Below are 14,692 nucleotides of genomic sequence, written 5' to 3' on the forward strand. Positions count from 1 at the left end.
GACATGTAATCCGTCCCTCTAGGGTTTTTAAAGGTTAAAGGACCTCGATGTCACTAATTTTAAAACATTTATATTTTTGCACTAGGTGTAAAGGATTCATGCAAAATATTTTAATCAAATAAAACCTCTTGAAAGTCGAACAAAACCCTAACCCCATCCCTTTTCTCTCTACAAAGCTGCCCCCCTCCCCCTAATGTTCTGCAATACTTCCAGGGTGGCGCGTGTCCCTCACATGCCACCACAGTCTCGGTTTTTGCATTTTTTATTTCCTCTAAGGTTGAAAATGTAGATCTACAACTTCCAAGCCGTAATTTGCTATTTTTCCATGTATCTTATACGTTTTTAGTTATTTCCTTTATTTTAGGTTAAGAAAAAAAACACAGTCTCTTGAATTTTTGTCCATAGAATGTATCCTCTACTCCGTTTTAGACCGAGTGTGGGGTTGTTTAATTCTGTCTTAGGACAAAATGTGGGGCTTGTTTAAATTTTTCTTAGGACAAAGTGTTGTCTTTCAAACGATTTGTCTGTAGAGAGTTACAATAATGGACTAGACCATGTCAGTCACAAAGCAATTTGTGTATTGGAGAGCCTTAAAAGTAGTAGTTGACTTGTATTCTGTATGTTTTAGGTCAAAATTGTAATGTCATATTATGAATGAATGAAGTTTGTTCTACTTTTTTTTTTTTTTTTAAAAAACTCTCAAAATTAAAACTTGTCAATAGCACTTATTAACAAAAATTATAAATGTCATGTGGCACAAAATCATTGAATGTGAAAATAAATTAGAAATATTCTCAAAGCTCAAGTGGCAGTGTCATCCTCTAAACAACATCCTTGTAACCTTCCTCACCTGGGATGAAAAAAATGTTAAAATGCAAAAATGAGTCGAATAATCAGTAAGAATCTGGTGCAGATCCAAATTGATATTGGGTATCAGTTATTTTCTAAAAACTATTCAAAATAATATCAGTTACTTTCTCCAAAATTATTCATAATAATATCAGTTATTTTCTTCCAAATCATATATTTATGATATTAATTATTTTTTTCCAAATCATACATTTATGTTCATTCTTACCTTATTAATAAATATTTAGTTTCAAGTTTGGAAGTGATTTTGATTTTGATTTTGGCCAAATTTTTAGTAGAATTATTGTTTATTTATGTATTTATTTCTTATACAATAATTTAGATTTTTTCATTTTTGGAAAAATCTTCATAATTTTGAATTTTATAGCTATTTAAGTCCGGCTTGTGGGCTTCATAATAAAATTTTGAATTTTACTATTAATCAATAATTTTCAAAGTTTTTCCTGTGGGGCAAATCTTTTGTCTTCTTTGCGTTGATCATTTGTTGGAACTAGCCGCCAGAATAATTTCTATTCTATTCAGTGCCAGTTGGCATAAGAGCTTAAGCATCTTTCCTGGATTATATCTCATTAGTTTCCATGGCCAGTGGTCGTGGTTGTCTTGAGCAGGTTCCAAACAAGGAAGTCATGTACTTTGATCGTAACATTCATGATGTGATGATTAAGGATTTGCATAGACATGTTGCAAAGTTAATTCGGTGTCTAGCGGCATAGGATAACAATGATCGTGAGATGTAAGATCATGATTCTGATTCCAATTTTGAGAACCCATATCATAATCATGCTCTATTTTGGGAGTACTGTGGTAAGGAGGAGCATCATGGTGAATCTCGGTTTCAGAGTTGATGTACCTGAATTTTTTGGTATTCTTCAGGTTGAAGGTTTCGTTGATTTATTGCATGAGGTTGAGTGGGTTTACTACTCCAAAGAAGAAGAGTTTGAGGATAGACATTCTTCCACAGGGTGGAACTCCATACCAATTTACGATACCTATCTTGATGAAGATAACCTGGTGGATGAGGTAATGATTTTTTATTGAAAACATAGAAACTTTGAAAAAAGAAAATGGTGGTGAAGTTTGGAAGTTTGAAGATCATGAAAAAACTTTTGAGATAATTAACTATGTTCATTTTCTTGGAGTTTGGGATTTTTTTTTCAAATTCTCCTATGCAAAATATATATATTTTTTGGATTTGAGATATGGGAAAAAACTTAATGTTGGAGTATAAAATGTTCAATATTATTTTATTTCGGGCCGATCAAGTCAATTTTAGTTTTTCCATGACCATCGGGGCGATACAACAAAAGGAAATAAAGATTGGTCTAATTGGATATCCAAAAGACTGAGGTAAGAAAGTTTAGTATTCAAGGACGAATTCTCTCCAACTTGGTGAGAATGGTGCAGATCCAAATTGATATGGGGTATCAGTTATTTTCTCCAAAATCATTTAAAATAATGTCAGTTATTTTCTCCCAAATTATTCAGAATAAGATCAGTTATTTTCTTCCAAATCATATATTTACGATATTAATTATTTTTTCTCAAATCATATATTTATGCTCATTCTTACATTGTTAGTAAATACTTGGTTTCAAGTTTGGAAGTGATTCTGATTTTGATTTTAATCAAAATTCTGGTAGGATTCTTATTTATTTATGTATTTATTTTTCTCTGTATTTTTGGGTGAATCTCTTATCTTCTCTGTGTTAATCATCTATTGGAACTAACTGCCAAAATAATCTCTACTCTGTCCGGCGTTAGAATCATATCATGCAATAAACATAATAGTAGTCTAGGATTCATTTAACAGTAACATTATCAAGAAAGACATTATCTCATAGCATGCATAAACATTAACCTCAAGTATAACAGAAACCTTTTTTCTTAACTTCATAACCTTAGGAAACATTCATTATTTAACCTCATAACCTTAATGCCGGTACACACTATTACCACCATGTGTAAGGGTTAACAACTCTTATAGTCAATAGCTTTTTATGAGGCTAGCGGATAATAATCTAACCTCCTCAAGAATAGGTCATAACCAAGTGCATCGCCAGTGATGCATTCCAGCATTGCAATATGTCCCAACCTCATTGCCATCTTCACTGTCATATCGAGTACATTAACCTCATCAAACACATGCAGTCATACATTTTCATTTTCTTTTCTTTCCTTTAATCTTACCTTATCTTACCTTGCTTTCATTCTTTAAAATATATAGTCATACTATATAATACTTAACGATATCATCCTTAATGAAAATTTACGATCACATGCAATTACCTTCATCATAGATAGGGTTCATGAAAAGGGGCTACCAACGGAGGCTCATACATGTATATACCTTTATAAACATGTACATTACATATATAGTCGCGAAAGACCTTTTAGTTTACATAAAATGATGCATGGAAATACATTATCATGGACACTTACCTTAATTCTTGTAAAATCCAAGCTAACAATGCGTATCACCAATTATTAGACAGTATATATAAACATTCATACGGTGGAAAAAGTATTCTTTACATTAAACAATACGGAAACATGTGTTATGCGACTAAGCCTAAAGGTAACTCATAACGTCTAAATACTCCTAACTTCAACCCTGATGCACTGAAGTTAGGCATAGATATTGTGGTATCCCAATTCAAGCTAGGATCTTGAGGATAAGACGTAGTTTCACTTGGGCCTTAGAATTAGAATCTGGTAAGGTAGGGCCATTTGGCAGCCATGCACTTCAATTTCTACAGGTTCATTGTATCTAGACTAGAAATGGAAGGCTTAGGGTTTTGGCCACCTCAAGAGAGGTGCCACTTGTCCTCCATGCAAGATGAGTCCCTTAAGTTTCCAAGAAACACAATGATGAAGGGAAGAGGAAGAGGGGTTTCGGCTAGGGCAAGAAGAATGGGCCGCTTGGTGCCCATGCAATAAATTCTTGAGGCTCTTCATTTTTCTAGAAATAAGTGATGATAGAAGAGAGAATATGTGGGAACAAAAGAGTATAAATAGGTGGCATTAATGGTTGACGCCCATAAACTTGCTAGAGGGAGATCAACGATCATTTTAGTTTTTTAGATTTCCTTCTCTTTTTTCCTCTCTGTCTCAACCACCCTAGGAAAGAACCAAACACCATTTTCTTCTCATCTAAACACTCATTTCGTGCAAGCATAGAAGGGAGACCTGAGAATACTTTGTTAGGAAGGATTGCACGGTAAGAACCTTAAAGCCACAACCTCATTCTCTTCTCATACACACACATGCACTTTCAAGGGAGTTTGTTGGAGATTTCGGTTTAGAGGAGTTAAGGGTTGTGTTATGACCTTGTTATGAGCATCTTAAAGTGATTGTTTCGACCATGAAAGGGCAGTCATGCTTAAACCTTATTGAGTATGATTTGTCTAGGGTCTTCTTTTCTAAGAACCCAAATCCTTGATGGCAAAATGGAAAAAAGAGGGACCTTTGTAGAGATAATAAGATATATTCGGTCATCACTAGGGTTTCATGTAAGGTTCTACTTAGCCACCATTTGAAGAAGCCCAATCTTGAGTTCCATGCACTTTTGGCCATTAGGGTTTGTTGAAGGAAGCCACACAAGTCATACACACACTCACTTATGTTTCTCAAGCCATGTGTTTATGTGTTACAAGAATCACATGAAGAGCTTATAGCCGATTATGGTTGGGATCATAAACCTTAGTACACGATACACATGTTTGGTTTCATGTTTTGTTTTCCAAAATCTAATAGTTACAATATACATTTTTAGCTTACACGAAAATTGGAAAAAAAAAAACAATTACTTTTTTGGTTTTTTTTTAAGTTAGTCTCTAACTTACTCTTGGATAATATATTTATGTTTTTGTGTAAACTCTGCATTTGGTTACTTGTTTTGATAGATGAAATTTTATTTTGTTACATGCCATGATCGGTTTATACCTTGTATGATCATATAATACTTGTTGGAATTTCGGTTGAAATAACGTGTTTGGAGCTTTGAAAAAGATACATATGCCATATTGAAGTCTTCATGTGTTATGTTCATGTTATAAATCTAAATGTTCTAATTATTTCAAACCATTCACATGGTGCATTATTTGCATAAGTACATGACACATGAAAAATTACATAGTTTTATCACAAGTATATGTCACATGATTTCGGATTGTGCATTAAAAAGAAAAAAGTTTTGTCACGACCCAAGTTCTAGGATGGGGGAATATCCCAGTAGAACTCCTTTGTCCACTTTGAAGTGTCTAAATTAGAGTGGTAACACTTGGATTGACAAAATACATTCAACAGACTTGAATTGGTTTTTTTTAAAGGATTCTGGAGTGAAGTAGCCATACCTAACGTTAAGGGTACAACGCATTGAAAGTACGGTGAAGGCAAATTAAGGACTCTCGTATCATATTGTAAATGCGGTGAAGGCAAATTGTGAACTGCCCGTCATATTGAACTGAACGTACTCACACTCTGTCAGAGGGCCGGTAATGTGATGTGATAACTAGAAGAGAGCCCACGGTGCTTAAGGGAGCCGTGAGGTATCCTCCCACATTGTTATATTGAAAAAATTACTAGAGATTAAGAAGAAATGATACTTTGTTACATGGCTATATTGTTACTTTGTCACATGGTTACAAATTCAATATTTTTGAAAATGAATCTAGATGGGAGAAAAATGTGTTTTTGTCAAAATTCATATTCATGCTCATACATCATGTTCATGGTTTACCTTACACATGCTTATATTATCTCTGTGTATGTTTTTTGTTTAACTTACAGATATTTCTTGAAATCTCACTGTGGTAGTGGAATGGTAGAAGTTGTAATAGGTCTAGAAGATTGCAATGGGGAACTCAAGCACGAGGATCCCCAAATAGTTAAGGAGGCCCCGAAGCATCCCGGCCGTCCCGTGAACCCTTTGTTAATAGAGCGGTTCGAAGCAGCCGAGCAATTTATCTGTGAGACTTTAGAACTTTTTGCTAATATCCAGAAAATTATAAAGAAGAATGATTTTTAGTCTGTAGTGACATTGATATACTTTAATGGTTTTCTTTCTGGATAATGGGTCAGGTTTAGACCCATTTGCTTTGTATTGGAAGATTTTTGAACTAATTTACTTTGGGATTATTAGTACTTTGTTTGGTACCATATTGAAATTGCTCAAATATTTGACTAGTTTGAATTTTTCTGCTGCGATTATTGTATATTGCTAGAAATATTCTAGGTACATTGCATGTTAATTGTTATGAATGAGGGGTATGTGACCTTGTGTTACATGTTTCGAAGCTTCAGGTTCCATCAAATCCCAAGCGAGGTCTAGGGGCATCACATATTGATTTTTCTGCATTTTCCGGCACCTCCATTGCGGTTCCTCGCCAACTCTTTTCTCACTTGACTCTTTCCTCATCTGACTCTTTCCTTGACCAGTTCTTTCCTCGCCCAACTCTTGCATGGTCTTAACCAGAAAACACACTCACTCAAACACTATGCTATACCCATATATCTCCACTCTTACACACAACCCTCACATTGCCTTTCCTTACTTCACTCATCTCTCTCAAGCCTCTAGTCTAGGATCTTAAAGTTTGCCTAAGGGTCAATATGTGAAGGAGAAATGATAACATGAATCTGAAAGTACGAGATGAAACTTGTGGTGCGTTGGGGGGGGGGGGGTGAAGGTGTGGTGGTTGGGGTGCTCACACGACATGGATGCTGGCTGAGAACCGCGATGGCTCAAGTGCAATCTGTCAACATCGAGAAAATGTACGTCTATGCATTGGTGGTTTTCAACCCTTGTTTTATGGCCTAGCTTGAAGGGTGGTGGTGTAAGGGGATGTTCGGTGGCACTGAGGAGGTTTGGCAATAGTTAAAGTCTCACTTCCACGGTGGTTTGTGGGGAAACGAGGGAAAACACGACATGATCCGTGTGTTATGTACGTGTGGTGTGTATTACCTCTCCACGAAAGGCTTATCGATGGTCCTTGGGGGACATATGGATAAGATCTGGCAATGCTCGAAAATAAGGATATTTGTAGTGAAGGATACATGGTTGAAACAACACAAACTCTTAGTAAACCTTGTAGTATTGCTCACTCATCTCATGTGGTTGATTCGGCCTGTAATTCTCGTTTGATGCAATGGTTCCAAGTTATGCACAACAATGAGAAGAAGAAGATGATGAGAAGAGAAGCAGTTGAAAAGTACTGAAACAATAAAAAAGGAAGATGAATATATATATATAGCGATCGATCGGCTAGATGTGTGGTGTTACACCTTCTGTGCATTATATTCGGCGTAATTCCTCCAGCAACTAGGTTGAGTTGTCCGAGACGGGTCATGCTTGAGTCACGAATTACGATCACTCAAGGTCACGGTTTGGGACATCCAAAGAATCTTGGGTCTTCTTGGGTCCTAAGCCATACCATAACCCAATGCCCTCCCTAACCCCATTCTAAGTTCCAGCGATTTATACACTAAAATTCTTTAAGGATCCAAACTTTAGGCCTCTTCTAACTATCCTCAATAAAATAATTGAGTTCTGGTGAAGCAGATGGATGTGACTCGTTCATGGGTGCTACTATAATAGAGGCCACATTTTTTGAGATTGACATAAAGATTGAGCAGGTTACTCATGAGTCACTCGTGAGATTTCAAGTTAGATTTAGAGGTGATGGAAGACCTAATTGTAATTATTTGGTTCTATAGTATATTTACAAGTGGTGGTTGAGTACCCTTGTTGGTTAAATCTTGAAATTATTCAAATAGTTTCTACTTTGTCAATAAATATCTTGTCCTCTTTATTTTCCTTTCATATTTATTTTGATATTTGTTTGTTTGTTTGTGATTACTCGGTAATATTTATTTTAGATTAATTTTAAATTCCACCGTGTTAAAAGATAAAACACCTACTCACCTCCTTTAGCTATAAAGGGAAAACATACTATGTGCGATTTATCAGTCTACAACCTGCTAATACTTTGTCTTGTATTCTTGATCCAAATTTATTTTACATCTCAACAAACGTAGCTGACAATAAAGCTAAATCTTAACATATTCAAGGCAAGGACAGCAAATGTCTACGATAAAGGTAACCTAGGAAATAGCAGAGAAGTGATATTTAATTCTTGATGTTGGCACAACGAGAATTGACGGGTTAATTGGAAGGAGTATTTTTCCCCCAAGGGCCCGACCCCACCTGAGAACTCTCAAGGCCTGAGTTCTAAATGAACCCAGCTCGGTCCCATCTCTAGTGAGGGAGAATTGGGCCAATGCAGGTGAGGGCGGGGCCCCTACTCAGATCACTTCAAAAGAAGGGTAATTGAATTAAATGCATCAACAAGGTATGAGGGCAAAAATCCTGGTAGAAGATTTAGATGTCGACAAGGGGGGTAGCTCCATTAAATGCGACTGCCTGGAAGACTGGGGGAATGGGACTCGAGGAGGGAAGTTGGAAACAAAAGTGGTAGGAAGAGCAGAGATTCCACAACTTCTACCCTCCATAAGGCTTTGCTCTCAACTTCTCATTTTTTGAAGGTTATTCTTTGGAGGACGGTAATTTTAGCATTAGAGGTGATACAACCACCCCTGCCACCCTTCCTTCACCTCCATAGGTACACGTACAAGAGATTCATCATGGCCCGACCGCTACAAAATATGTAGCAACACATACTATATGTGATTTATCAGTCTACAACCTGCTAATTTAACTTTAAATCTTGATCCAAATTTATTTTACGTCGCAACAAATCTATCTGACAACAAAGCTAGATCTTAATGAACTTTAACTTTAAACATACAAGAAACCTTCAAAAACTTAAGAAAAGAAAGGTAGCTTCTTTAACATATGCAAGAAATTTTGTACAATGCATGCAATGATCTATCTAGAGAAAATGAATGGTTGCGGCGTGAAGGGTTCCTGATTCAAATCTGGAACATTAATGAAAAAAAGTTACTCGGCCATAATATTGTTTTGGATAAACAAAAACTAGGTCAAGGAACGATGTGAGAATTTTTTTGAGTATCTGATGGAAAATTATGACTCTTTTAAACCAAAACCCAGAGCTTTCAAATCTTTATAAAAACCTCATTAGTCAAAAACATCAAGCGGATTTAAATCTCTTTCTGTACTAAATCGATAGAGCTAGCCTCATAGCTTTGCAGCATTTATTGAGACTCGGGCAACTCCAATTATTTAGCTATCCAAAGTTTCTACTAACGCACTGTTTTCGTTTGTCCATTGGTTACTGCGGTCCATTTTAATGATGCCAAAAGGAGGAGAAGTTTATAACATAATGTTAACATGTTTTTGCCAATACTTTATTTGATTTAATATCCATTGAATGATTAAGCTTGATATATATGTTTGGAATTATGTTTATCTCTTAGTTGAAAAACTAATACACATTCTCAAGGGGAGCTTAAGCGTTACTACGGATATCAAAGTTTCACTTGGTGTTTGTCATCATTAAAAAGGGAGGATTGTTGAACCCAAGGTTTCAAGTATCATATAATTATATATCTACATATAGATTTTGATAATAACAAACAAGTTCAAGTATAAAGGAAGCTCAAACTCAAATTGTCCACATAATAGAGTCAAGCATGTCAATGAATCAAGCATGAGAAAGAAATGGAACAAGCTTACAAATAAAACACTTAGAGTAATTTTGACATCTCTTTCAAAATTCGAAAAATGATTAGGACTAAATAAATCTTTTCTCATAAAGCATCAGTTTGCATTTTTCACATGTGCATGATGTATTTTAAATTTGAATTTTTGAAAGATGACATGTATATGACATGATTGAAAGTTTGAATTTTAGAAATTTGAAAAATGATTTATTGTCATCTCTCACATGTACATGATATGTTTAAAAATTTGAAAAGTGATTGATACTTTTTTTGACATATGCAAAAGGTAATTGCTTTTACTTGAAAATATTGAAAATTGATTTATGCTCTTTTTGACATATGCAAATGGTAGTTGCTTTTGTTTGAACATTTTGAAAAAATGATTGATACTCTTTTTGACATATGCAAAAAAGTAGAAGATTTGGTTTGAAAATTTGAAAAGTGAATAATGTTGTCTTTGACAATTGCAAAAAGGAGAAATGTTTATTTGAAATCTTAGAAAAATGAGTTAGACTTCTTTTTTACATTTGAATATTTTGAAATTTGAAAAAGAATTCTCATAAGTCTATAAATAGCTCATTTTAGATCTTCAAAATTACAACACAACGCATCAACTACGAGCTTTACAACATTCATTCATCAAAATCTTTCAATCTCTATTTTCTAAGCATTAAGCCTTAACCCTTGTCATTTTGAGAGAGATATAGTTTCCGCTGTACTATTTTTATTTCACTCATTAAGGAGTGTACTCTGATAACCTACCGATTATTAGCTCTTGTATAAACAATAAATGGGTGTGTAACCCTTGTAAGTGTAGTATAAGTTCTACACAGAGAATAGTTGAATCACCACTTGTAAGGTGACTATAAGTGTAGAAGGTGTTCTACATTGATTCTTTGAAGCGGTATTACTCAAAAGTGTAATAAGTTTCTATCTCCACCTGAGGAGGTTGAATAGTAAATTTGAGAATCCTCAAATAGTAGCTTGAGGCGAGGACGTAAGTAGAGGGGTTGAACCTCGTTAAAATATTGGATTTGCATCTCTCTCACCCTTACTCTTTTTATTTACTGCTACTTAGTATTTTATTTACATTTTACATTGTGTAATTGTTAAAACAACCCAATTGACCCCCTTCTTGGGTTACTCATCTAGGCAACAATCCATATTCTGATCTTAGAATTATTGGACCGAGTCATAACAATCTCTCCTCCTTATAATAATAATAATTTCATCCTCATAATTTGCTTGTACCTGAAGCAAACCTAATTGCCTATCCTTTACATCATTTCCATGTCTCTATTTTAAATTCTTAATCATTTAGTTGAACCTAATATTCTAAAAATTCCAATCCTCCTATATTCGGTCCTATACCTCACATATTCTCCTAATCCTTTACGAGTACACGACCACGAACGTAGTCTCAACCATCATGGATTATGGGCTCCAATTCAAGCCTAGAAAATGTAAACCTAAAAAATGGACTCCATTAAAAGTCTAATAATAATTCAATCCAAATCCTCATTTTAACTCCACCTAAAATTATAAATAAAGTTCTCCACATAAAATAATAACCTCCATAAATAGCAATTGAAATATGTTTTAAGTCCATATCCTAAATCTTACGACTTATAAAAATGCAAGTGGTACATTCATAATACTTCTAACTTAATCTCATACTTATATAACTACTAATATGGCATCTCGTTTCTCGGCAAAGGACCTAGTGAGTGGATCCATGGTGCCAAGACGTCAGCCAGTCGGCAACACCTAGGGTTTAAATTGGGAATAGGTGTGCAATATTCACAAGGAAGTGCACGTTTTAGTAACTATTCAATTCTACCGCAGCAAAATAAGTAAAGGTTTAATAAGAGATTAAAACACCATTCGTACCAGAGGTCTAAACCATAAGTAGGTTCATTCATTAACTTCACAAATACCCATACTACCCAAATATTAGATAGTACCATCCATTCATTTCCTACATCCAGGTATGAAAACATGATTTGTCGCTTGACTACATAATACATTTCCAAAATAATACAAATGCTATTAACGAAGACAAGCCTCCATATCTACTGCTCGGGCAGGCTTGGTCCTTCCTTGGGTACTTCTCCTTGGGTTAACTCTACATCAAAGTCTACGGTTTTGATAAACAAAACTATATGTAGGTTAAACAGTTATGATAAGACTGCAAATGAGAAATAATGTAAGCGAAGATGTAATGCACAGTTTCATGTAAAAGATTTGTGAACACGTGTATTTGTGTGTGGCGAGGAGTCGCCCACTGAGGAATTATACCTTTTGTGCAAAACTCAAGTATATGTGTGTGTGTGTATATATATATATACACATATCACCGAGGCAATGAATCACCCTCTTCTCAAGCATGTTAAACTCATCGTATCACATCGTATAGATTCTCATCGCATAAAATGCCAAAAAGGGGAAATTACTTCACCGTTTTGCTCTAGGAATCACTCCCACCCGAGCAACGTGCAAATTGATTCGCCTATTGTAATACACATACCGAAGTATACAAGTTGCACCGTGGACACATTCTACTCGGCCAACCAACTCGAAGACACTACACATGATACACCTGGAGAATTTCTTGACCCGTCTATCAAGTGAAGCCAATGCAAAAGCGTTTCACCTCGATCATCGAGAGAACAAACTCTTTACTTTTATGAAACTTGTGGCAACGTGTTCTAGGAATGGCTCGAGCAATCCTCAGCCTAGCCATGATGATTGACGCACGGTAAGACTCATACCCAAAATAACCACATCACCAATCCGAACCATTCAAACTTCAAGATCTCAAAATCACAATGTAAAGATAGTAATGAACATAATAAAGGAAAATGTTCATTAATTCATGAATAGAAAGAGGAAAGATACAAAATATGCAATGTCAGAACTCACAATATACCCACGATATTTACCCCACTTTCTCGCTTACATGTGTATTAACTTGGCCTAATAATTCTAAGGTCGAAATATTGCTAATTTTTATTGCATCTAAATTATATTTTATGGGTCATATTGGATAAGCTCCTGAGTAATAAATTATTGAAGTTGATTAGGAGTTTTAATTAAGCTTAATAACTAGGTTAAATCCCATTTATTATTTATTGAACGAGTTAGACTCCTTTTAGAATTTAGAAATTGGCCATTAAAAATTTATTTCAATTTAAAATCATCACTAATTGAAGTCTCCTATGCAGTCTCAGTCACTGCCAATCCTACATTGAATGAACTATTAGATCATGTTTTTAAATTCAAACTCTCTTATGGAATGATCGTGATCGAGTCCAACTCGAACTCAAACTCGTCAGCTCTCTCTCACAAATCTCTCCATAAATATCTATCTTCCGTGTGTTATTTAGAAAAAATCATAAACCTTCGTAAGTGTAGGAGTCGAACCCAAGATACCCAGTCCAGCACCGTGCGTGTCACATGTTCACCACGTAAATAGCCGACTTCCTCATTGCTCTCACAACATCCCTCATATTTTCTCTCTCATTCTAGTTCACGTGATCAATTTCATGCTGAAAATATTAGATTAATGCTGCGAGGTAAGTAGTATGATCATACCCTCATACGTATGTACGGTAAACAACATATCTTTTATAAAAGTATTATGCATGTATGCCCTCCATTGAAAGTCATTTATTATGTACCCAAGTTATAATAAAATTATGAAAATCCGTGATTTTACGTAAATAATTATGCATCAAAATATTTATGAAAATTCATGATTTTATGTGAGAGTTATGCATTAAATTATTTTGTGAAAAACCATAATTTTATGTGAAGAGTTATGCATATCTTTTATGAAAAAACATGATTTTATGTGAAGAAACATGTATCACAACATTTTATAAAATATGCGATTTCATTTGAAATCTATGATATGATAAGGCACAATTTCACTTGAGATCTATGATATGATATGACAAATATGATTATGATGAAATATAAATAATAAGATACGTAACTGTTTATGTTATGATATGAAAACGGTACCATATATTATAGGCATATTGCATTGCCAAGTTGTACAAGCTGATAGTGCACCCAGTGTGTCTTCCTAATGTATGGATTTCTCAACCCGCGGCCACGGGTGGAATCAAAATCTACTTAAATTTGCTAACCCTAACTCATGAGGTTCAACAGTGGGTATTGGCCTATGACAACTGAAAGACAAATTCTTGTTCATGATATTTACGTATATATTTATGAGTATGCATATTTTTCAAGAAACCTTAAAGTTTATTATATTTACTGTATGCTACGTTGCTTATTGAGTATTTGACTCATTTTTTTACGTTTTTATATTTTAACCTCCCTAGGCAAGAATTTTTATGAGGATGAAGTTACAAGACATGACTTGACCTAGGGAGGCGAGGCAGAGGCCTAGATAGTTTATGTTATGCTCGCTTTATAATTTCCAATTTAATAAGTTATTTTGATAAGCACACGAGACCTTATTGATTTTTTTTAATGGAAAATAAATTTCATTCATTCATGAAAGTGAAGTTACAGCTATGACTGATACATACAGGGAAAAACTCAGAATACAAGCCAACTACTCATGGTTGCGGCTCCACCAACACATAAATTCATTTGTGACTGTTATGGTCATAATCTAGAACTCTCTAAAGACAAACCTTTTGAGAGACCATATTATTTCTAAAGAAGAGATTTCAAACCACACCCTCCAAAGGAGGAGAGGACTTTCACTCTATGGAAAAAATGTCCAAGAGACTATTTCTTTTTTATTATTAACCTAAAACAAAGAAAATAACAGAAAACGTAAATGATATATGAAAAAATAGTGAAATACAACATCAAAAGCTGTAGATCCGCATTTTTAACATTGGAGAAAAAAAAAAAAGCAAACATAGGGACTGTGGTGGTGCGTGAGGGACACGCACCACCCTGGCAGTATAGCGGACAGTCGAGTCTGAAGAACCCGATGGCCCTAGTCTCAGAAATGCCGCGCGTGGCAGCGATAGAGCTCCTCTTGCGGTGGCGCGTGGATGTCAAGCGCACACTTTGGAACATGCGTGTGGTTCATGCGCTGCTCCACTCGACGAGATTTCTTGTGGTGGGGCGTGTGGTGGTCACTGGGCTTTGAAGAACAACATATCGGCATTTTGCCTTACGTTGAAAGAAAAAC

The sequence above is a fragment of the Juglans regia genome, chromosome 7 (assembly GCF_001411555.2).
Source record: "Juglans regia cultivar Chandler chromosome 7, Walnut 2.0, whole genome shotgun sequence".
NCBI classification, from domain to species: Eukaryota; Viridiplantae; Streptophyta; class Magnoliopsida; order Fagales; family Juglandaceae; genus Juglans; species Juglans regia.